Source organism: Nanorana parkeri, unplaced genomic scaffold (genome assembly GCF_000935625.1).
Source record: "Nanorana parkeri isolate BGI_ZX_2015 unplaced genomic scaffold, ASM93562v1 scaffold103, whole genome shotgun sequence".
Taxonomy (NCBI): Eukaryota; Metazoa; Chordata; class Amphibia; order Anura; family Dicroglossidae; genus Nanorana; species Nanorana parkeri.
Genome location: NW_017306371.1, coordinates 1,790,737 through 1,813,423, shown reverse-complemented (window position 1 = coordinate 1,813,423; position 22,687 = coordinate 1,790,737). Strand labels below are relative to the sequence as shown.

Sequence of the window (22,687 nt, the reverse complement as noted above, 5' to 3'; positions counted from 1 at the left end):
AGAAGACCTGCAGGGAATATAACATAACAGCTTCCCTCAGCATTTGAAATTGAAAACATTGGGGGTGTGGTTTTATTAAAACAGAATTTGGAGCAGTTGTCCATGGCAACCAATCAGCTTCTCTCTTTAGTCTGTGCTGTTAGGCTCCATTCACACATGAGCGGTTTTCCGCGCTAAACATAAAAACCAATGCATTGCAATGTGCATTGTTCAGACTATTGCGGCGGCTTGCAAAATAGTCCAAGCACCATTTAATGGGCGGATTCCGCACGTTCTGGCTATAGTAATAGCCGCAAAGGTGCACGTATGTCAACGTTTGCGCGCTTTCATTCAGCACGTTTTTTTACACGCTATGTGTGAATGAGGCTTTGAAAATGACAGCTAGAAGCTGATTGGTTACTATGGGCAACGGCTCCAGCTTCTCTCTGCTCCAGTTTTGATAAATTGCCCTTGCAGTCTTTATTTATTCACTGGCGTCTATAAAGCTCCAAGCAACTTACAGTATATCAGGTCCATAAAAGCAGCCGTGCCAAGGGTCACCGATCTGTAACACCAACATCCTCTTTTTATTGACCCTTTCAGCACCAGAAGCTTTTTTAGCTGGTGCAGCCTTTACTGTAAACACGCCCCGTCAATCTGTCATTGAGGTAGCAGTGCAAGGGTAATGGTGTCACCGATAGGAAAGAGCAGATCTCATGGCCAGAGGTAAAGCTATGAGAGAAGGATAAAGCATTTCTGCCTTAAGCCACAGCTGTGTTTTGTGCCTGTGTATTATGAAGGCCTGCTAGACCGGCTGTCTAAATGAGTCGCTGTCTCTCACCCCTCCCATCCCCTCCCTTTTTTTTCCCCTCTCCTGTTCTTTTTTTTTTCCATCTCTTTTCCTGCTGAGCGATTGCAAAAAGGAGCTTTTACGCTTCTGTTCAGCTGCGCTTCGCCCTTAAACGTCTATTCATCCCACCGTCACTGCTTCCTATTTTGCGCTCTGGAGTGAACCAAAAAAATAAATAAAAGGCGGTAGATCGTGTAACCCAGCAGCAGCAGCATCATCATCATCATCGCTGAAAGGTAGGGAAGGCTGAACCGAAGTCCTTGTCAAGAGGGAGACAATAATCATTCCTGTTGTGATTTCAATGGTGCGCTGTTTATTTCAATGTGTGTTAGGTGAGCTGAAAGGCCTGCAGTCTTCTGTCAGACAGTTAACATTGGTTTCTTTCCATATACTTGCTTGTTTCTATTTATAGAAGACAGCTTGTTTAGAACCGTCCATATTTATTTTACAAACTAAAATGATATCCTGCATTGTATGAATTGAACGGTTCACGTATGACATTATTTGATTTATTGTGTGTTTTGACTTTTACCAAGTTGTCACCCTACGCCGCATCAATCAGGTAAAGTCAAGTTTATTTATTTTGCAGATTGTCGTGACACTTTTTTTTTTTTAATGCCATTTTTATTTGAACCTTTCTATCCCCGATTTTGCTATTTTGTGCGTGTTGGTATACAAATGAAATCGATTTCAAAGTCCGCTTTTAATTCTGCTAGTAATTTTAATAATGTAGGTGTGCGTGGAAATCTCAATGCTATATGTCACGGGTAAACCCCTTGAATGCCAGAGGGCATGTCTTTGCCTGTAACTTTTCCTATTTTATGACAAACGTAGACTCACGTCTTCCTGTTTTTGCAGCATGTCTCTCGGTTGTAGAATTTTAGGATTTTGGTTTTGTGTGGATAGCACTATGTGCATAGGTTTGGTCATCTGGGGTGAGATATGTACCAGTATTGTGGAAGTTGCTTCAGCAAGGATCAACATTCAGTGATGTGTTGTTTTTTCTTTATGTCTGGGACATGTCGTTCAGTTTATCAACACGCTGACAATATCTGGGATTCATGGTCTTTTACTGCCTGCAGTACAATAGGGCAGCAGGTGAACACTAATGAACTCTTCCGCTGCTACAGTATTTTCGGTGAAATATAATTACCATCAACAGGCTCAGTGATGACTGTCAGATGAATTTTAATGTGATGCATGCCGTTCGGTTACTGAGCACATTTTGGTTTTTGCCCTGAATGTTGTGAAATGTTCCGCTCTCCCTGTTCACGGGCATCAGGGGCAATCAAGTTCATACATGGGGTCCTGTAATATTCCTTGCCCATCAAAACACGTCTGCAAATACTCCATGATTAACATGTACTGCGACTGGAGAGATTGCGGTCGGGTGTATATCTGATGTGCTGGTCTTCAGTATACAGTTTTTGAATCTGGTCAAAAACAACTGGACTCTTTCCCAGTTACTAATCGTACATTTACTCGTAGGACCTCCGCTACTAATCTGTCGATGTCTGCCTACTACATGCTATACTAGCAAAGCAAACCTCTGCTTGTTCTAATTCAATAGACATTTTGCATTTATGTTTCTTAAAGTAGTATTCAACTCTCAGACTTTTTTTCAATAATGAGTCCAGGAAAAACAAATATCCAGCTGTGCTAAAACTACAAATCCCATAAGGCATTGCAAGCCACAAGCATGACTCCCAGAGGCAGAAGCATGATGGGATTTGTAGTTTCAGAACAGCTGGAGAGCCAAGGTTGCCTACCCCTGCCCTAGACCAAAACAAGGACTTAACCTGGGCAGTGTGGGGGTGGCCCCACTGCAAGAGTTAACTTTAACTTCTGGACCTTTTTTCTTTAAATGTTTCCTCAAGCAGTCATATTTGCAAACAGCGGACTCCAATTCTCTCAGCTCTGCTTCTCTGAACTTCCTGTCCAGGAGGAGGTCACAAGAGAGAGTACAGTCTCCAGAAGCTGTCCAACTACTAACTTGGAAATGGAAGTCACTTTCCCTGCTGTGCTCTTGTGGTTGTGTAGACAGCTTACTAGCAAACACTAGAATGGCACCATAGGACCCTGCAGGGGAAAGGAGCCACCCATAGACGTGTGCAGCCTATTGCATAGGATGTGCACACACAAGTACATGCACACATGTGTATATATACACTCACTGGCCGCTTTATTAGGTACACCCCTTCAACTGCTCGTTAACACAATATCTAATCAGCCAATCACATGGCAGTAACTTAATACATTTATGTATTAATACATAACTTAAGGCATGGAGACATGATCAAGATCTGCTGAAATTCAAATGGAACATAAGACTGGGGAAGAAGGGGGATTTAAGTGACTTTGAACATGGCATGTTTGTTGGTGCTAGACAGGGTGGTTTGAGTATTTCAGCAACTGCTGATCTACTGGGATTTTCATACACAAACATCTCTCGGGTTTATAGAGAATGGTCTGAAAAAGAGACCATATCCAGTGAGCGGCAGATCTCTGGGCAAGAATACTTTGTTGATGTCAAAGGTCAGAGGAGATTGTCCAGACTGGTTCAAGCTGATAGAAAGGCAACAGTAAGGCCTGGTTCACACCTGGGCGTTTTACAGCGAGTTCCTACGCTCTGTAAAACGCTCAACATGTGAAAACCAATGATTGCCTATGGGCATGGTTCCCACCTGGGCATTTTACAGCGCGTAGGAACGTGCTGCAAAACGCCCTACGCCCAAAGAAGTACAGGAGCTCCTTTTGGGGCGTATTTGCCGCGCGTATCCATTGCGATACAGTCAGGTAGCCCTCGGAAACACGTGTTTGTTGCATGTTTTTTTAACAGCGAAACGCGGTAAAAATGCGCGGCACGAAACGCGCAACAAATGCGCATATTCGATACATCTAGGTGTGAACCCAGCCTAACTCAAATAACCACTTGTTACATCCGAGGTATGCAGAAGAGCATCTCTGAACACGCAACACATTGAACCATAAAGCAGACGGGCTACGGCCACAGAAGACAGCAGGTGCCACTTCTGTCAGCTAAAAACAGGAAACAGAGGCTACAATTAGCAAGAGCTCATCGAAATTGTAAAATAGAAGATTGGAAAAACGTTGCCTGGTCTGATGAGTGTCAATTTCTGTTGCAACATTCGGATGGTCGGGTCAGAATTTGATGTAAACAACATGAAAACATGGATCCATCCTGCCTTGTATCAACGGTTCAGGCTGGTAGAGTTTCGCATCATAGATGTGCAGCTGAAAAATCTGCTGCATCTGTGTGAAGGTGCCCATACACCTTACAATTATCTGCAGATTTTCTGTGGTCAGATGGAAAAAGTGCAACAGATTGGCCCAGGTGGAGATTACTCCATCCACACAGTTTAGCGTAGATGGAGGAATCTGTTGCACCTTTTCCATCTGACCTTGAAAAAGAGACCATATCCAGTGAGCGGCAGATCTCTGGGCAAGAATACTTTGTTGATGTCAAAGGTCAGAGGAGATTGTCCAGACTGGTTCAAGCTGATAGAAAGGCAACAGTAAGGCCTGGTTCACACCTGGGCGTTTTACAGCGAGTTCCTACGCTCTGTAAAACGCTCAACATGTGAAAACCAATGATTGCCTATGGGCATGGTTCCCACCTGGGCATTTTACAGCGCGTAGGAACGTGCTGCAAAACGCCCTACGCCCAAAGAAGTACAGGAGCTCCTTTTGGGGCGTATTTGCCGCGCGTATCCATTGCGATACAGTCAGGTAGCCCTCGGAAACACGTGTTTGTTGCATGTTTTTTTAACAGCGAAACGCGGTAAAAATGCGCGGCACGAAACGCGCAACAAATGCGCATATTCGATACATCTAGGTGTGAACCCAGCCTAACTCAAATAACCACTTGTTACATCCGAGGTATGCAGAAGAGCATCTCTGAACACGCAACACATTGAACCATAAAGCAGACGGGCTACGGCCACAGAAGACAGCAGGTGCCACTTCTGTCAGCTAAAAACAGGAAACAGAGGCTACAATTAGCAAGAGCTCATCGAAATTGTAAAATAGAAGATTGGAAAAACGTTGCCTGGTCTGATGAGTGTCAATTTCTGTTGCAACATTCGGATGGTCGGGTCAGAATTTGATGTAAACAACATGAAAACATGGATCCATCCTGCCTTGTATCAACGGTTCAGGCTGGTAGAGTTTCGCATCATAGATGTGCAGCTGAAAAATCTGCTGCATCTGTGTGAAGGTGCCCATACACCTTACAATTATCTGCAGATTTTCTGTGGTCAGATGGAAAAAGTGCAACAGATTGGCCCAGGTGGAGATTACTCCATCCACACAGTTTAGCGTAGATGGAGGAATCTGTTGCACCTTTTCCATCTGACCACAGAAAATCTGCAGATAAATTGTAAGGTGTATGGCCAGCTGCTATCATGTCAATATGCACCAAACTCTCTAAGGAATGTTTCCATCACCTTGTTGAATCCATGCCACAAAGAATGAAAACAGCTCTGAAGACAAAAGGGGCCCAACACAGTACTAGCATGGTGTACCTAATAAAGTGGCCAGTGAGTGTATACAATATATAATCTCTTACTTACATATACAGACCTGGGGCATCCCAGATTCCCATCTGTTCAACTGTCCCTTACTTCGTCCAGCAGGGGTGCAGTATTGAAGCAGGGAGCCTGGCAGGTGGTCATGTGACCACCCACCCGGCTTCCTGATTGGATGGGAAGCTGGGAGGGACATCCAGGGCAGAGAGTGAGGAGAGACAGCCAGGGGAGAGAGCGAGGGGAGAGAGCCAAAAAAGAGAGTGAGGAGTGACAACCAGGACAGAAAGCGAGGAGAGACGGCCAGGAGAGGGTGCCCTTCAATACTTATCTGCACCCTGTGTTTAAGACAACTGCTTGTTCCCCGAGTTCCAGCATCCCTCCGTGTCCCATGCCTCTTCCATGCACTCAAGTTGGAACACCAAGACCCAGTGGCTGCCCCTGTCCGCCTGACATCTGGTTTCCTGGTTTCAGCTGGCCTGAAACCTGGACACAGCACATACAGGACTCAAAACCCTATGTTGCGTTGGGGTGATTAGGATGTGCCCAGGCACACCCTCTGAGCACGCATATGGAACCACCTTAAAACCTGATATCAGGACCAGTGCTCGGAACCAGATGATTCTGCAGGAAACTAAAACCTAAAAAAAATATATATATTGTAAGTGATTTAATATGCATTTGAAATGGCTGAAAACATGTTGACATTAATATTAATTGTGCTTTTTATAAATAGACATTTGTTGGATTTCTTCAAATGTACTTGATATCACATTGTGTGCTCTTGTAAGGTGACTGCATGTTTCAGAATGTCTTGATGAAACCTGTACTGAAGCCTGTAGGTTGCCATTGCTGACCTCTTTCCCAAGATGTCAATACTTTGATTCAGTAAACTTGTTAAATTTGTACTCTGGGACATCTAAATACTTCTATGCATTTTGTACAACTGGTGCATGGTGTAAAAAAGTTCTCCATGGAGGCAGTTGCTGTTTTTGGCTATATATACACACCTATTTGTATACAGGCCATGTTCCCTTAGTTTGCAAACACTTAAGTGTCCAGAGGCCTTCTGAGGGATGGGCTAATGAAAGTGAAAGAGCATCTAGGCTTAGATGCTGCAGGCCATGTTCCAGGGAATGTGGTGCAAAGAAAATATTTTTCTAAGTGCTCCTGAGTTTTGACTGCTTTGGCTCAACACACTTTTCACAACATGTTCTTATGACAAACGTTTCTGCCCTCACCTAAAAACTAATTCCAGCTAAAATGGATAGTTTTGAATAGTAATGAGCCTGGGCTTGATGTGAACCCAGTTTGCCAGAGTTCGCCCAAGCCCACTCAAAACTGGGACTGCAGGTGCATTCCCCACCCCTCATCTATACACCATGAATGGGCGGGGAATTCACCAAAGCAACTGCCGGCAACTGGCCGGGAGGGGTGAATGGCAGTCACAGTTTTGAGCAGGCTTGGTTAAACTGGGTTCGCACCAAGCCCAGGCTCATCTCTGGTCTTAAATGGTAACAAAGGAAGAGAAAAGCTGGGTTTTTATAGGCACCAAATGACAACTTCCAAGACGATAAACCCTAAAAAAATATATTTATTTGTATTAAATTATTAAAATGGTATAAATTCATAAAATCAGCCTAATCGGATAACTCCCTAGGAGCTCACTCCATTACTGCTCTATCCCTTGTAAATGCATAAGCAACATGATTGACTTGAGTCGCAATACATGATGGTTGAAAACCATGATTAGAAATGACTACCAGAAATAACATGATAAAATTACATAACATTTCAAAACATGATTAAGGACAATGGATAATAAACATGATCAAGGGTTTACAATAGAGGATAGCTGACAGTGGAGGAACGCAAATTGTCTCGACGTTTTGCGCTTGATGTCGCTTCTTCAGGAGAAGGAAGTTATCTACATGATTCGAGAGAGAATATACATATACAGAAGAATCTTAACTCGGTACATAATACGTGTTTTGGGTGAGCATGTCACCTACCACTGAAGCAAATCGATATGTGTGTCCTTCCCTGCAGCCCCGTCTGGGCGCAACACCTGAACCACACCCACCAGAGCAGACAAGGGGAGAGAGGTTGAGACCATGGACCCCACGTTAGGCAGCGGAGCGTGAGAGGTATATAGTGTCAAGAAAACCCTAGACAAATGGATAAGGGGCAAAGTCAGAGCCTCACAGCAACATCAAAAACAAATATCCATGAGACTATCACAGAGTGATCAGACGTCCCATAAAAGGTCCATAGTTTAGAGTGTGCACATACCATTAAATAAATACGGTCCTAAACCAAGTGGTTCCCCCGTCATAGACGGAGGATTACCTATCCTCCTCACACCTCCAGGCCACCAGCGTCCTGTATGGCCGCCCCAGGCTACACACTGGCACTGGAGGCTCACGTGGGCACTATAAAGGCATCTACCGCGATGACGTCATCACGTGACCGAGACGGACCCACCCCCCACTATGCAATACATGTGCGGTACTACCCGGGCTGAAACCTACCCCTACACAGATTACAGCAGATCCTGTCAGTCAAGTCTATAAGCCTGCGACCCATGTCTGGCGGATGATTAGGAAAAAGGGGATAAAAGAGGGGCATGCAACCCAGGGCCATAGAGAGTTGAATTGGTCAGCAGTGGTTAAGTGAAGGCCTCGGAAAGGTAGATGCCGGCCCCCTCACGTGAGAGGCGGCAGCGCCCTAAATACCACTGGACACACACTAATCCATCGAGATGCATTAACATCCAAGTGATGAAGCCCCCCTGAAGGGATGGGGATCATCATTGGAAGTGTTTTTTGTAATTATTCACATACAGTATAATGGTCTTAAATGGTTACTACATTTGTCCCATTTTATTTTTTTCTGCTCTCTCTGACTCCATTGGGGGGATTTTACCTGACTTTTAACCTGACAGACACCTTTCCCCTACTACAAAAAGTGGTTCTTTTTTCTGTCCCAATTGCAGAGATTTCTCGTCACCTCTCTGACCCCCTGTCACCTAGCCAAAAGAGAAGATGGGGACAGAGTGCTAAATAAAAACCTGGCAGAAACTCAAACCCCTGCATACTCTAAAATGCTACTTCTACTTTTCTACTCTAAAATAAAAACATTTTGACCTGGAGTTGCAAGATACACTACCTGTTTAAATAAAAAAAACCTTGAAGGGTTAGTTTACCTTATAAAATTAAAAAAAAAACCTATGCAGTCAAGAAGCCCCAGTGGGTAGTCATAAACTAAGCAGCTTTTAAAAATCTCCATTAATGTATCTGCCATACCTGTTGGCCATTTGCACCCCCATCGAGGTCTGTCTGGAAAAACTCCCAATATTCTGCATAGTTCCATCCTGTCCTGTTGCCAGGATTAGCCAGCCATTGGACATTTGCCCCCAAATAACAGGAGTGATCACCATCCTTATGCGCAATGTGCTCTCTCTCGTGACCCTGTGACAGAGCACTGCGCATGTGCAGGATTCTGGACAAGGACGGCGCTCACTCCTGTAACCTGTCAAGGATCTGCATATGTTTTGTTTTATTTATTTTTTAAGAAGGTGAACTAATCTTTTAAATGGAAATTGTAGCAAATTGTTTCATGTGCTTGTTAGTCCTGAGGCAGTGATATATTTTGCAGTGAAGCCGAGACGGTTCAGGTTCAGCATCCTGAAAACTGTAGAACTAAACAATGGTGGCTTCCACTTCTCTGCCAAAAAAAGGTATTTTTCTACATGACAAATTCCTAAAGCCTTGAAGTCTCTGAGGAACATGCAGCTCCAACTGTTTCATGCTCGGTAGCCAAATCAATCCAGGAGGTGATGTATCCGGATATATTGAAGATCAGTCCTGAAATGGCTCTGAAATCCCCCTTTCTTCTCTATGCCTACCTTTCCCTACAAACTAGTAACCATTATCCACGTGTCAGTGATTGTTAATATAGGTAGCTCTTTGTGTACTGTGAGAGAAAAGTGGCTAATAAATTACCCAAAATGCTTATCAGTACTGACATCACTATCCACCAGAGAAAATAGCTGCTTCTATAGTAGACACTTCTCATGGAGTGAGCCCAGATGTCAGACAGCGCAGGTGCAGTGTCATATACTCATGTGTGCAAGCCAGCCCTTGGTGCAAAGGAGGTCACTAATGCATTTCCAGGAGGTTCAGCTTGGAGATTTTATCAGCTTTCAGTAATTTGTGAACTCGGTGACCTGAAATTGCATTTGTGTTTGTAACAGTGTCTGTTTAGTAGATCAGGAATACTTGTTTCTCCCTTTTTTTCGAGTACTTGGATTTTTTTGTTTTGTTTTTTTGGGGTTTTTTTTTTTTCAAATCATCCATTGTCCATAATTGTCTTCTAAAAAATTCAGGTACCATTTATTCTGTTTTACATATTGACATGAAAACCAGATATCTACTCAAAGCATTGCCAGTGTTTAAAATTATAGTTGTAACTATTAAACTACAAGGTTTACTGTAGCAATGGCTTTCAACCACCAGGCTGTGGCCCTTTGCCAGGCCATAGCCTCCCTCCTGCTGGGTTGCATGGACAGTTGCAGTGCCCCTTCCCTATTGCCAGGGCTACAGAGTGGCAGCAGACACCTTGTGCTGGAATGCTGAGTGTTCCAGCTCTGGGCACCGCTCCACTGGGCATCATGAGGAGGCATTGTAGATGTATACCTCCCTTAATGCAAAGAATCAGCAGACCTGCCATCAGTATGAGAGCCTGCTGGGGAGTAAAGTTCATTACATTTTAAGTTTCCCTTCCCGACAGGCATCTGTACAGACAGATAGCAGGTGTGAAGTAAGTGGGGGAAGGTGATGGAATATCAGTTGCATCCCCTGTGACCCCCAGTTCCCTGAGAGCCCTCAGCTGGATGCAGATCACCTAAACATCCACAGTGGCCCCCAGCTCCCATAATGCCCCACAGCGTTCTGTAGCGCCCGTCAGCCATCCAACATCAGGGCATCTTTTCCTCCTACTGACCACTTATGCCAGAGCATTTTTCCTTCTCCTAACTATGTAGTAGTCGCCATACTTTGCATTTCATTTATGAGTATAAACTGTTTTTTTTTGTTTTTTTTACTGTTGGGTATGGAAGGTTTTAGAAGAATTTATCAGGCGCTGGTCTCGCCAGAGATTTAAAGGGAGGAGAGGGTGAATTGGATAGTGAAAACTACTTTCATTATCAGCATGACTGAAAGATCTGAAGATGAAAGATCTGAAGCTGGAGTTGGGCTTTAAGCTTGGTATTTATGTGGTTGAATGAATGTGACAGGGTTTGTGCTTTTAGGTTTATTTTATGTTAACCTGGGGAACAGATGCAGGGAACAGTAGGACAGCACAGAATTTATAAGCATCAAAAAACGTGTTCTTTGCCAACCCTAAACCTGCTGTAAATGGACAGCATAAAACATAATGAGAAAGAAGAGCAGGCTTCACATTTCATTTACCTTTCTCTGTTGACCATTTGGTTCAGGATCAGCAGGGGCAGATAATATATTTTTTTTTTTTCTAAGGAACAAGAGCTGTGCTTCCTCGTCACTGCACATGAATTTGATGGGACAAAGGTAAACCTGAAGACAGCACTATGCAACTGTGCTAAATTCTCCAGTAAGATAAACCTAGATATGACGATAACAAAAGTATTTTTATACTGAATTATTTTCAGTGGTAGTTTTTGTCCAGCAGACCCACTTGCCTCTGAATTGAGGCAGCCCAACGCATCATGACTGAAGTGACTGCATGAGAAACAGGTACTCCAAAGCCCAAATGAGTAGAGAGGTTCAAGTGGCTTGAACCATGACCCTGTAATAAGGGTTTATACATTTTATGAGATGCAGCATTGCCATCATTGGCATTTTGGATGTGATCGGTACCCCCTGTTCAGACATGGTATACAGTATGAGTACATTTTATTAATTTTCATTTGTACATACACAATAAAACAAAGCAAATAAATATAAAACACACATATGCTATGGTATCCAGATTATGGCTAAAATCAAAATCTATAGAGCAGAATATAAAGTTGGCAAAGATAACAACATACATGATTTTCACAAGTAACAAAACTAGTTGGTTTAATAACCAGCAGCATGGACAATGTTACACCAAACCATGGGGTGAGGGGCTGAGGCTATTTAGCATTGTACGAGAAAGGAGGGTAATATTTGAATGTAGTCATGCAGACCATGCATTAATTATTGTTGGTATTTTCTGTTTATATTCTGTAGATTACTCCATTATGATTTGTTTCTGCGTAGATAGTGTGGAAGGGTTAGGCCCCATCAGTTTCTGGCACAGAATAATGTTTATCCTTTAAAGGTTTGAGGACGGTGAGACCAGACATCATTTAGCATTCCATTGGGTTCTGGGGAAAGGGGTACTTACATTTACATGGATTGGAAACCTGTCCTAGCTGACTGAAAGCATACGACTTGAAAACAACCAGATAATATGCAAGAAAATCTGCATTGGGTGACTGACATCTGAGACAGAATAATGTAGGAGTTATTTCTGCTTTAAAAAGGCTAACAGATGTTAAATAGGCTTGATGCTTATGTGCACGTTTTTGCAGAGATTCAGGCAATGCTACAAAATCATTGATTTGCTGACAAAGGTTCTCTTAGATGTTATTATATAGCATGTCATCATCCTTTAATTTTTAAGGCATCTAAAATAACAAACACGATTTGTTGTTACATTTGTTAATATTATTATGCATTTCCTATACTAATTAAATGTCCAAATTTCTAAATATAAGAACCAAAAGAAGTTGTGGCACTAATTTTATGGAAGACTTTTCTTCCTTCTTTTTTTTTTTCCCAAGAAAAGCCAAATCACATCCAGCTTTAAAAAATCAATCTTCATAGACTGAATTTTGAAGTTCTTTATCATAAAAGTCCCATTCACTGAGTCATTCATATGTATGTACCTAGATAGGAAGGCTTGTTAATGAACAGACTTCAGTGGCCTCTTTTATCTCAGTAGACCAGTTGTTAGTAATCTTAAAAACAATCTTAGTAGCAAAGTATATGCACTAGAAGTGGTGCACACTCTTTAGAATGATAGTGTCAGAAACTGCCAGTTGGCAGTTTTCTGTTTATACATCCTGCAATAATTTGCCATTAGCTACAAAACACAATAGTGAATGTGGAGTCTAATGGCCCCAAAAACCTGTTCTGGTACCCCATTTATGGTTCTGACTTTCAGATTGTAAACGCTGGTGCTATAGCATTGTTTTGTGCAGAAGCCTTGGAAGGTTGTTCTTGTTCCTAGCAACCGTTCAGATTCCAGATGCTATGTTTTTGACAAACACAGAGGGCAGGCAGTAGATACTTCACTAGGAGTACTGAGAGGAGGCTGGCTTGGTCAGTAGTTAAGAAAAACATTGCATGTACTAAACCGGACCTTTTTCTAACAAAAATTGGGGTAGCTCTATGCCCCAGGTAGTTTATGGGTGAGAACATTCCTCGTGTGTGGTAGTTTTTTTTTTTTGTTTTTTTTTTATACTAACTTTATATAGCAGAGCAAAAATGCATTGTGTACTAAGGTGGACCATACATATGAAGACCTTTCGGTGCATGTAACATCATTTGCCTATTTCTCTTAAGATCAACAGGGCCTTGAAAACCCAACAAATTATTTTGTGAAACCATTTGAAAATCCCTGCAACCAATATCAAGCACTTTTGTTGTAAATAAGCAATCATTATCACCAATTCCATATACTATGGACACCAAGACCCAATGTGTTGGTATTAAAAAAAAAAATTACAATAGCACCCCACAGGTATCGGCCATATTCAGAAATATATGTTAGCATCATATAAAGAATTGGTCAAAGAAAAAGGATTATCAATAATATGTGTTTGGCCTTATTAAATAAAGATTTCTTATTCACATGAGCTCATTATAAAGCTTAACTACAAGCCTATTTGTTTGGTCATAAGGTCTTCAAATAACAACCAAATTCATACACTCAGTTTATCGATGCAGAGGGTGGTGCTGATGTCATTATGAACACTAAAGGGGAAGAAGACCCTGTGTGTCACCTGATTGGCCTAAAGACTTCATAAGTATATATTTTAAAAAACGACATAACGTACTGCTGGGGCTTCCATTGGAAAATCTACTGGTGGGAGGCTGTGTCCAAAGTTGGGCTATAAGTGCAGTTACCCACAGAAACCATCAGAAGCCATCCTACACTAAGCTGACTTCAGCAAATTGAAGCTAAAGAAACAAATTATGTTCCTGAGTATTTTTCTTTTTTGGTTTGACTTGTAGATGGTCTAGCTATCAAGTGTTGCATGTGTTTATCGAGGGTCAGGTTGGACATTTCTGAAGCACTTACCTCTGTACCACTGCTATGGCAATTATGCGTTTATTCATTTCTAGCCATATGTGACCATCATGCAAAACTGATTTAGTCAAGGCGGCACAGATGAAAATCTATGAAACTGTTCCGCATACAAGTTAGGGCCTAGGATCACAAGATTGCAGTGAAGATGGATTCCACTTTTATATTTCAACTGTTACAATGTTTTCAGATGCACGTTTTTAATAAAAACGTAGTCAAAATTATAATTAAAATACGGCATATAATTAGCAGTATAAAGCAAATCTACATCATGTGAAATGGCTAAAGGTTTGAGTATTTCTAAATATCCAGTAGCATCTTTTTCATATTATAAGTATAGTTACTTTTGTGTTGTGTTAAAGAGTACAGGTTTCGTTTATGTAAACAAAAGTTATAAAGTGGCATATTTGTGCATGCAGAAGGGTGAGCTCATCAGTCTGCTGCTCCTCCTTCTCTGTCCAGTCTTATGCTCGGTGCAAGGGGTTGCCTAACTGTGGTGGAGAAAATTCAGGTCACCATCTTGACTCTACTGTCTGGCTGGTCTGTGTATATCCCATAGCCTCATATATTCTTTTTCCAGTGCAAATGTTTCTTTGTGTGAATGCAGTAAAAACTAAATTGGGTAACAAATTATGTGGAAGATATTTTTAAGACTTAAGGATCAAATAGATAGATATACAGTATATGTTACCCTTATTTTTGTAACAATGAGGAAAGAGTCAATGGTTGGCATGGTAGATAGCTTCACCCTTATCACTGTCCCTTGGACTTGCATCACCACAAGAACTGTGAGCTGACTAGATGCTGGCGTTGGGTATACAGTATTTGCAGTTTCTGAGTATATTCACTTATGAAATAAAGCCACATCGTACTTCTATCTTGTGTTAACTTTGAATGAACCCCGCTACCATTGATGGCAAGTGTATTGAACATGCTAGATTGTCAAGAAGCCCCTAACTGAAACGTGTCAGGGGCATTAACTTGGGCATTGGGTCACTTATAATGGTGGATTTATCTTGTATGAAGAACGGATAATTACTGTAGAAGGTGATAGTACAGAGGAAAATAATTCTGGAAGGCTCGCAACAGAGAGAATCGGCGCTATAAAGGGTTGAATTAGAATTGCAATTCCACAGAAGTCAAGGTACAGGGCTCAACTACACAGTAAAAGGCCTCTTGGCCTCTCACTGAGGTAAGTGTTGAGAAAACGCAAGAGCAAGAAAGGCTAGCATTCAAATGAAAGCCCAAAATTCCATACATTTTTTGCTACACCCAATGGTATAAGGAAAGATCTGGCCACATTTTGAGGACTATTGGTTCAGCCCTTATCTGCAGTATGCTTGTGCACACGTTTGGCTGACATTTTTAGTTATGGGAGGAGCACATTCAGAAAGGGGATTAGTGTTCAACGGTATTTGAAGAGCTGGACTCTTAAAGCAGAGAAGTCCCTTTTTATATGTATGGAGATCTACAGCAGTGGTTCTCAACTCATGACCCACTTTTGGGTCGCGAGTTATCAGGAGCTGCAGGTCCCGACAAGCAAGTTAAAGTCCCGGTCTGCAGTACTGAGTGCAGGAGATATCAAGCCATCCCAGCGCGGTGGATTGATATCAAATAGGCTCAGTAGTTCAGTCTGCCTGGAAGCTGAGAAAGGTAGGCAGGCAGGGGGATGTGTACAGTTTGCTGGATTAGCATTTGTAATTGTAATTAAAAAAAAGCAAACGAATGTTACTACATTAGACTAGCTTGGAATACATAATGTCACCTGTGAGTGCAAAAGCTGGGGGGGAGGGGCATTAGCAGGGGCTCCACAGCAAGTTTTCTACTTGCAACAGAGTCCCTGCTAATGCCCCCTACATACCCCCCTTCTGCAATGACAGGAGACATTATGACAGGGGACGCTGATGAACATTATGTATTCCAAGCCCACACAATGCCCACCAGTGTCCCCTGTCATATTGTCTCCCGTCAGTGCAGAAGCTGGGGGGGGGTCTGTTGGAGGGGGCTTTAGAAGGGCTGTGCTGCAAGTTTTCTACTTGCAGCGAAGCCCCTGCTAATGCCTCCCCAGCTTCTGCACTGACAGGAGACATTGTGACAGGGGACACTGATTGACATTTTACACCACCACGGTTTTTGAGGTCCCCTGCTCTTTTGGGGGACCTGAGACCATGGCAATATGGATGGAGCTCTGTCACAGCACTGCAGCCCCCACTGGACCTCAGGCTGAGGATCCACCACAGTTCTCGATATGATAGGGAGACTGGGTGGATCTTAAAAAAAGGAAATCAAATTTATTTTATTGTGAAGTGTGTATGTGTGTGTGAGAGATTGTGTCTGTGGTTGTGTGTGTCTGACAGTATTTTTGAGGGTCCGTTCACACTAGTACAGAGCGTTAATTGCACAGTCCATTGCGATTACTGCATTGTACCACGCAAAAATCGCACCTACCGCAAATTCTGGTGTGGGAGTTGTGTTGCATTGCCATTCATTTGAATGGCACCCCAAACGCATCTCCTGTCCACAGTTTGATTCCCCGCATCGGAACGTGCGGTACCGCAATGCCGTGCGTTCCAATGTGGTTGCGACTTGGGTCGCGACTTAATGACCAAGGACAAATGTGGGTCCTGAGGTTACACGGGTTGAGAACCACTGATCTACAGTATATAGGTCAGGAATCTTGGAATGCCTGATTTCAAAGAGAATACTGTTGCTATGGCTTCAAGAATGACACATTTCAACGTTCTTCTAAACAATTGTATATCATGGCTGGCTTTAGGCTGAAATGGAAATGTAATGTTTCATAACTTTGTAACATTACTTTGTACATGTAGGAAATAATGGTGTAATATAAATAAAATAATTACATTATACCAATGGCTACAAAATTGCTAGAGTATTTTTAATTTTTTTTGTCTGCAACAATTAGTATAAACTGAAATTTAGTATTTGTTCTTCAACTATACTAAATTTGCTATACTATAAAGCTCCATAGGGATTACCTGAAACCAAAGTTCATAAGATGTCACCCATGACTAACAAATTTTAGATGAAACACTGTAGAAAAAAATTGCGGTTCTACACCTTAAATGTGGCTTGGGAATGTGCAGATGAAAATTCATCTAGGGTATTATGATAGTTTTGAGAGTCATGGGAAACATTGAATATAGTCTGCAGTTTGTTTTGTTTTCCTGTACATTAACTACAATATGTAACTGTGTGATTTTTCCCTTTTTCCACTCTGTATATTTTAACTCTTGATCCTCTAATCAGAATATCTGGATTGTTCTGTGTTTAATGTTGTGTGATGATTGCATATAAACGTACTACTTTTTTGTATGTTGCGACAAAGCAACCTCTCTCTGTCCTCTTGTGCTAACATTTTGTGTATGCTTTCTGTGAATGTAATCTTGTGCAGAATGTGGAGGAGTGAAAATAGTTTCTTACATGGGCAAACAGGAGGAATGGAAAAATAGTGCAGCGTTCAATGATGGGTTTGACCTGCTTGTCTGTGCTGATTAGCTAAGTTCAAATTTATGATTCATTTATGTCATTGTCTGAAAATAATTCACTGTCTATTTAAGTACTATCATTTTTTATTTATATTCGACCACTGGGCCTCTCATTAATATTCACAATTCAAATGAAACAAAAGACAAATGTCTAACTAGCAAAGCATGTTATTTCACTGTCAAAATATCTTGCCATGAATAAGGAGCTGTTCCCTAAAACCTAGGCAGTATAAATCAGGGGGTCTTTGCTTTTAGGACAATGCACATGTTTCATGGCATTAAAGACTGCATGGTTGTTTGTTTGTAACCAGACACACTCCATTTAAAAAAAACATAAGATTACAGTTTCCCTTTTAACTATTTATAGAGCACTTGAGGGCTGGGGTACTTGTGCATTATGGAAAATTACATCTGCATTTGCAGTGTTCCCGTAATGATGGCTCTGTGTTCTCCCTTGCAGCTACAGAGCCCTCTGTGTCCACTTCTCTAACACTTTTTTTACACAGTGATGTCCTCCTCGTTCCCTTTTGGCTATTGGGCAGCCAGTAATAATGCAGTTCCTGGGCATGTACAATGGAGTGGCACCATTCTGCCATTAGGCTCCCCTGCCACATATAAAGTCTCTTCTACTAGATAACTGTACCCACCAGTATTTTGTAACCTTTTTTGTTGGCAAATGAAATGCTCCTTTATTTGAATCTGTACCCAAGACTAAAGACAATGGGCACTGCATAAAAATTGCATGTTTCAAGCTATTTTCGATAATCAATGTAAGCCTGTAGCTCCAATGCAAGCCTGTGGCTCCATATATTTGTCCTTTTGTAAACTAAAATGAAATTGGCAAACTAATAACAATTAAAAACCACAAACATAGTATTTAATAATAATCCATGCATGTGAAAAGGACATTACTGAATATTTTATCTGCACATGATTGGGTTTTCAAAGTGAACATAGCTACAATTTATTGATTGAAGAATCACAGCACCTTTTAGTAAATCAACCCCAATATCTTGGAGCTCTAAATATGATGAAACTCACAAATCAAGCAACTCCTAGGCGCTTTGCTCTGCATATTGGAGGCACACTTCATGCAGCTGCAATCTGTCTACCTTGAACACGGCATATTTTCTTGCATTGCTGATGTCTGCCACGATCATAGGTAGATGTACACATTTGTTGCAATGCATTCAGTGAGTGAATTACAATCTCTGCAAACTGTATCTGGGATGTGTTCAGCAAATACAATATACTTCATGTTTATGGTCTCTAGCCATCTGCAAATACATTGATGTCAACTTTACACAATAAGTGGAAATCGCCTTGCCTTTACTTTGTGTTTGGACACTCTCTCTTACCGCCAGTCACTTTAGAAGAGATAAATTACTGTTGAGAATGAAGATACAGTTTACACTCTTGGCTGAATCTAAGCTCAAATTGAGCACTAGTACTCAGAGTACAGGTGAAAGAGCTTTTACAAACTTACGGCTATCTAGCAGAAAATTACATGACCCATAATTCCAGAAAGCTTCTATGTGTGGTTCCTAAACTGGAACTCCAGCTAGTGTTTCTTGGTTTGAATAGAGTGTTTGTTTGCTGTCTTTGTTTTTATTGTTGAGATTTCCACTCACTTCCTGGCCTGGGGAAATTTACAGGAAGGTAGAGAAAATCTCATTGTGTGAGGTAAAATCCCACCTTTGATGCTTCTCACCATGACAGGTGACCCTAGAGATGTTCTCTTACTACATGTGTCGGTGTCACTTTGTGATGGAGAAACAGATGGCAATGAAAGCCTTTCCCACTCTATTCTAAACAAAGAGTTTAGGCTAGAGTAGCAATGTACTTTTTTATGACATTTTCATGGAGCTCCTAGCACTCCAGTTGTTTCAAGAAACATGATCACTATGTGCACAGGATAAGCAAAAATATTTCAAGCTGTAGCAATCCAAAACATTTTGATCTGTTTGCTGGGGATTCTTTACCAGCTTTGGTCCTCTAGTCATTATGACATCATTACATCATCAGTCTTGGTATTGTGATGATGTCACCCTGCAGAAGCTTCCAGTATTCATACTGTCATCATTGTTGTGCCGGTCTCTGAGAAGAATGCTGTGAGAGAAGACTTTCACTTCTAACATTAGTTATATGAGGAACAACTGAGATCCCAAGCAAATTCTGCTGATAAATAAAGTTGACCTTTTAACATATGTAATGTAACCATTTTACACTAGGGTAACCGCTTTTTTAGACCTTGGGTGCTTTCTGTGCGTATCAAGTATGCGCTCCTGTATATTTTTAGACGCACTTTTTACATTGGTGGTAGTAGTTGGTACAGTGATCTAGCACTTCAATCAATAAAGATAATTGACTCACCAGTAAAGGGAACATTGAATCATTTAAAAGTGATGCTTGGTTTCAGTAACATTCTCTCTGGTAGGTCATTGCTGTATCACCAGACATTTTAGACATGTGCATACAAAATTTTATGGAGCTGCATGCTCACACAGCTATGAAATGTATTTGCTTGTAAACATTAATATATAATATTTGAGACATTGCTCTTTTTCTATAATACAGAACAATAAAGAATAGTGACGTTAAGCAAATCTTTCCGTTTTAAAGTTTGCAAGCACCCTACAGAAAGCTAATGTGTTTTATAACAATATAAGGATAATATCAAGTAGAAAAATACAATGGCTAGTTATTGTATTCCTGGTTCCAGTGGCTAGGGTGCTGGCATTCCTGGTGTGTCCCATCACCACCAACTCTATAAGACCCCTTTTCATGCCCCCGTTCCGATCAGGATGGAATCTGTCCACAGATTCCCTGCTGTTCAGAACGGATGCCACCATAGTGGCATCCATGTTCAATGTTTCCCCCTCCCTTTTAGATTGTAAGCCCTCAGAGGCAGGGCCCTCCTCACCATCTTGTCTTGAATTGTATTGTGATTGTAATGTCTGCCCTACATTGTAAAGCACTGCGCAAACTGTTGGCGCTATATAAATCCTGTATAATAATAATAATAATGTTCATCCAGAATTTACCGGACCCATGTTGGTCTATGGGGACTCGGATGTAAATGGACGTGTGTCTGTTTACATCAAATTAGCCCCGATCCTCCACAATCAGGTCCAGCAAAACAGAACACTTGTTTGTTTTCAGGACCTGACCGGAGTCGGTGGAAACCAGACGGATGCCCGTTCATTTAGATCCGGCTGCTCATAGACTAACATTGGGCTTCCGATCAGGTCCACCTGAAATACTGACAGACAGAACGCCTGTGTGTGTAAGGGTTCTAAAAGACAAAAAAAAATAGAAGCTGTGTTTCTCATATTTTGCTGCTGAAAGTGTTGATTTGAAGCCAGTGGGCACTCTAGCATCCGCTGAACTGCTTCCTCATGTTTACTCACCAATGAGTGTAATATAGTGGAGGGAGGATAGGATAAGGGTTTATATACACCAAAAATGAATCATCTTAAAAGCCACACATCTTTCAAAACTATATCAGGGGTACAGGTACTCCTAGAATTAGATCCTAATAGGTTGGACTTGATGGACTAATGTCTTTATTCAACCTCAAATACTATGTATATTGATTTATAACAAACATCCATTTTCCAACATAAATACCCAATAAATAATAATATTGAAACATCCTAAGGAAGTAAAAGAAATGGACAAAATAAAGATTTGTAAAATCTGGCATGGTTCTGGTGGAAAATGAGAGCAGAAGCTTTTTGTGAACCTTCAAGAGCAGGGATAGGCGAACTCCAGCCCTCAAGCTGTGCTGAAACTTCAAATCCCATCATGCATCTGATTCTGGAAGCCATGTCTGTGGCTGCCAGTCTTGCAGTGCCTAATTGGATTTATAGTTGCGCAACAGCTGTAGGGCCAGCGTTTCCCTACCCCTGCTCCAGAGGGTGTCACTGAACCAACTAACTCAAGAGAGCTAAGGTGAAAAAAAAAGGGTTTGTACACCGTTTCGAATCCAGTAAAAATCTACTTTATTCAATCCTGGTATAAAACCAGACGCACCAAACCTGCTAATGCTTTTCAGCGAAAAGAGGCCATATGTTGATAAGCTAGCTTATCAACATATGATTAAGGCCTCTTTTGGCTGAAACACATTAGCAGGATTGCGATGTCTTGTCTGGTTGTATGCCTTGATTGAATAAAGAAGATTTTTACTGGATCCACAACCTTGTGTAAACACTATTCACTGTTTTATAACGAAAGACTGGTAGGAGTCTTAGCTGTGCATCAGTGTTCCATGGAGGAGGTAGAGCACTCTGTCTTTTGAGCTCAAGAGAGCTGAGGGATGCGAGGTAAAAGTGCTGAAGCAGTTATGCATTTCAGGCGAACCCTTCCTCCAATGCCAATTCTAATATTAATATTTCCAGATGACTATGTGTTACAATCCAACAACCAGCGTATTATTGAATAGCATGACATCACAATTTGATAGATATCAAACATCATATTTATCTTATGCTTATAATCCTTAGGAGATGTAATGTGTCTCATCCACCTCCTGGGCATTATAGCAAAGGCTTGTTTGGTATTAGACATTTGTGTAAGTTAACATCTGAAACCAATACAGTCCATGAATGCACAGGGGAAGATTTTCAAATTCTTCTATTAATCAACACTAGGCCTTTGCAAGTGCTCCGTAGTGTGAGTGTCCCTGCAGTGCTCTACAGTGACTGGATACAGGGGATAATGCAGTGTTGGCACTGGGTCGGAGCTGAGAGGCTGCAGTGACAGAAGAGCCGTTCGGTACACTGCCCGGTACACTGTCAGGTCACCTATAATGTGTAGACTAGGGATGTCCCGATGCCACTTTTTCAGGCCCAAGTACAAGTACATCCCCTCATGTACTTGCCGATACCAATTACCGATACTTTTTCTTAAAGGGACAGGTGACTTTAAATGATCCATAGTACAACTACATGTTATGTACTATGGATCATGGTTTAACCTATTCATGTTAGCAGTGGAGAATTGTAACTCTATTGCTGGAGTGTAGTGGAGGTGTGTGCTGTATATATGTACTACATATACACTACACACGTCCAGTACACTATAGCAATAGATTTACAGCCAGCCCCGTCCCAGCTTCCCTCATTTACAGTTTCACTCCGATCCCTGTTGCCTCACGCGGTGCTTCTTGTAGTCGACGCTGGGCAGGATCGCTGCATCGCATCTCGGTGCTCAGCTTGTGGGAGGCGCTAACAAATTCTGCCCTGCTAACATGAATAGCTTAAAACATGATTCATAATACATATACAGCACATACGTCCAGTACACTGCAGTAATAGAGTTACAATTATCCCCTGCTAACATGAATAGGTTAAATCATGATCCATAGTACATAACATGCTCCAGGTGGGGTCCTAATTTAGCTGACTAAAGGTGCCTGCCAGCTG

General features: G+C 41.6%; 1 protein-coding gene across 2 annotated transcripts in view; it reads left to right on the top strand.

The window, feature by feature from the left end:
- The first annotated feature begins 855 nt into the window (after positions 1 to 855).
- Positions 856 to 22,687, top strand: part of CUNH1orf21 (chromosome unknown C1orf21 homolog) — a 73,644-nt gene continuing 51,812 nt past the window's right edge. Inside the window, exon 1 of one of the 2 annotated variants that reach the window (XM_018552959.1) lies at positions 856 to 1,133. The gene's annotated coding sequence lies outside the window, so the exon portion shown is untranslated. The remainder of the gene's footprint in view (positions 1,134 to 22,687) is intronic. The other variant, XM_018552958.1, reaches the window with a different exon arrangement.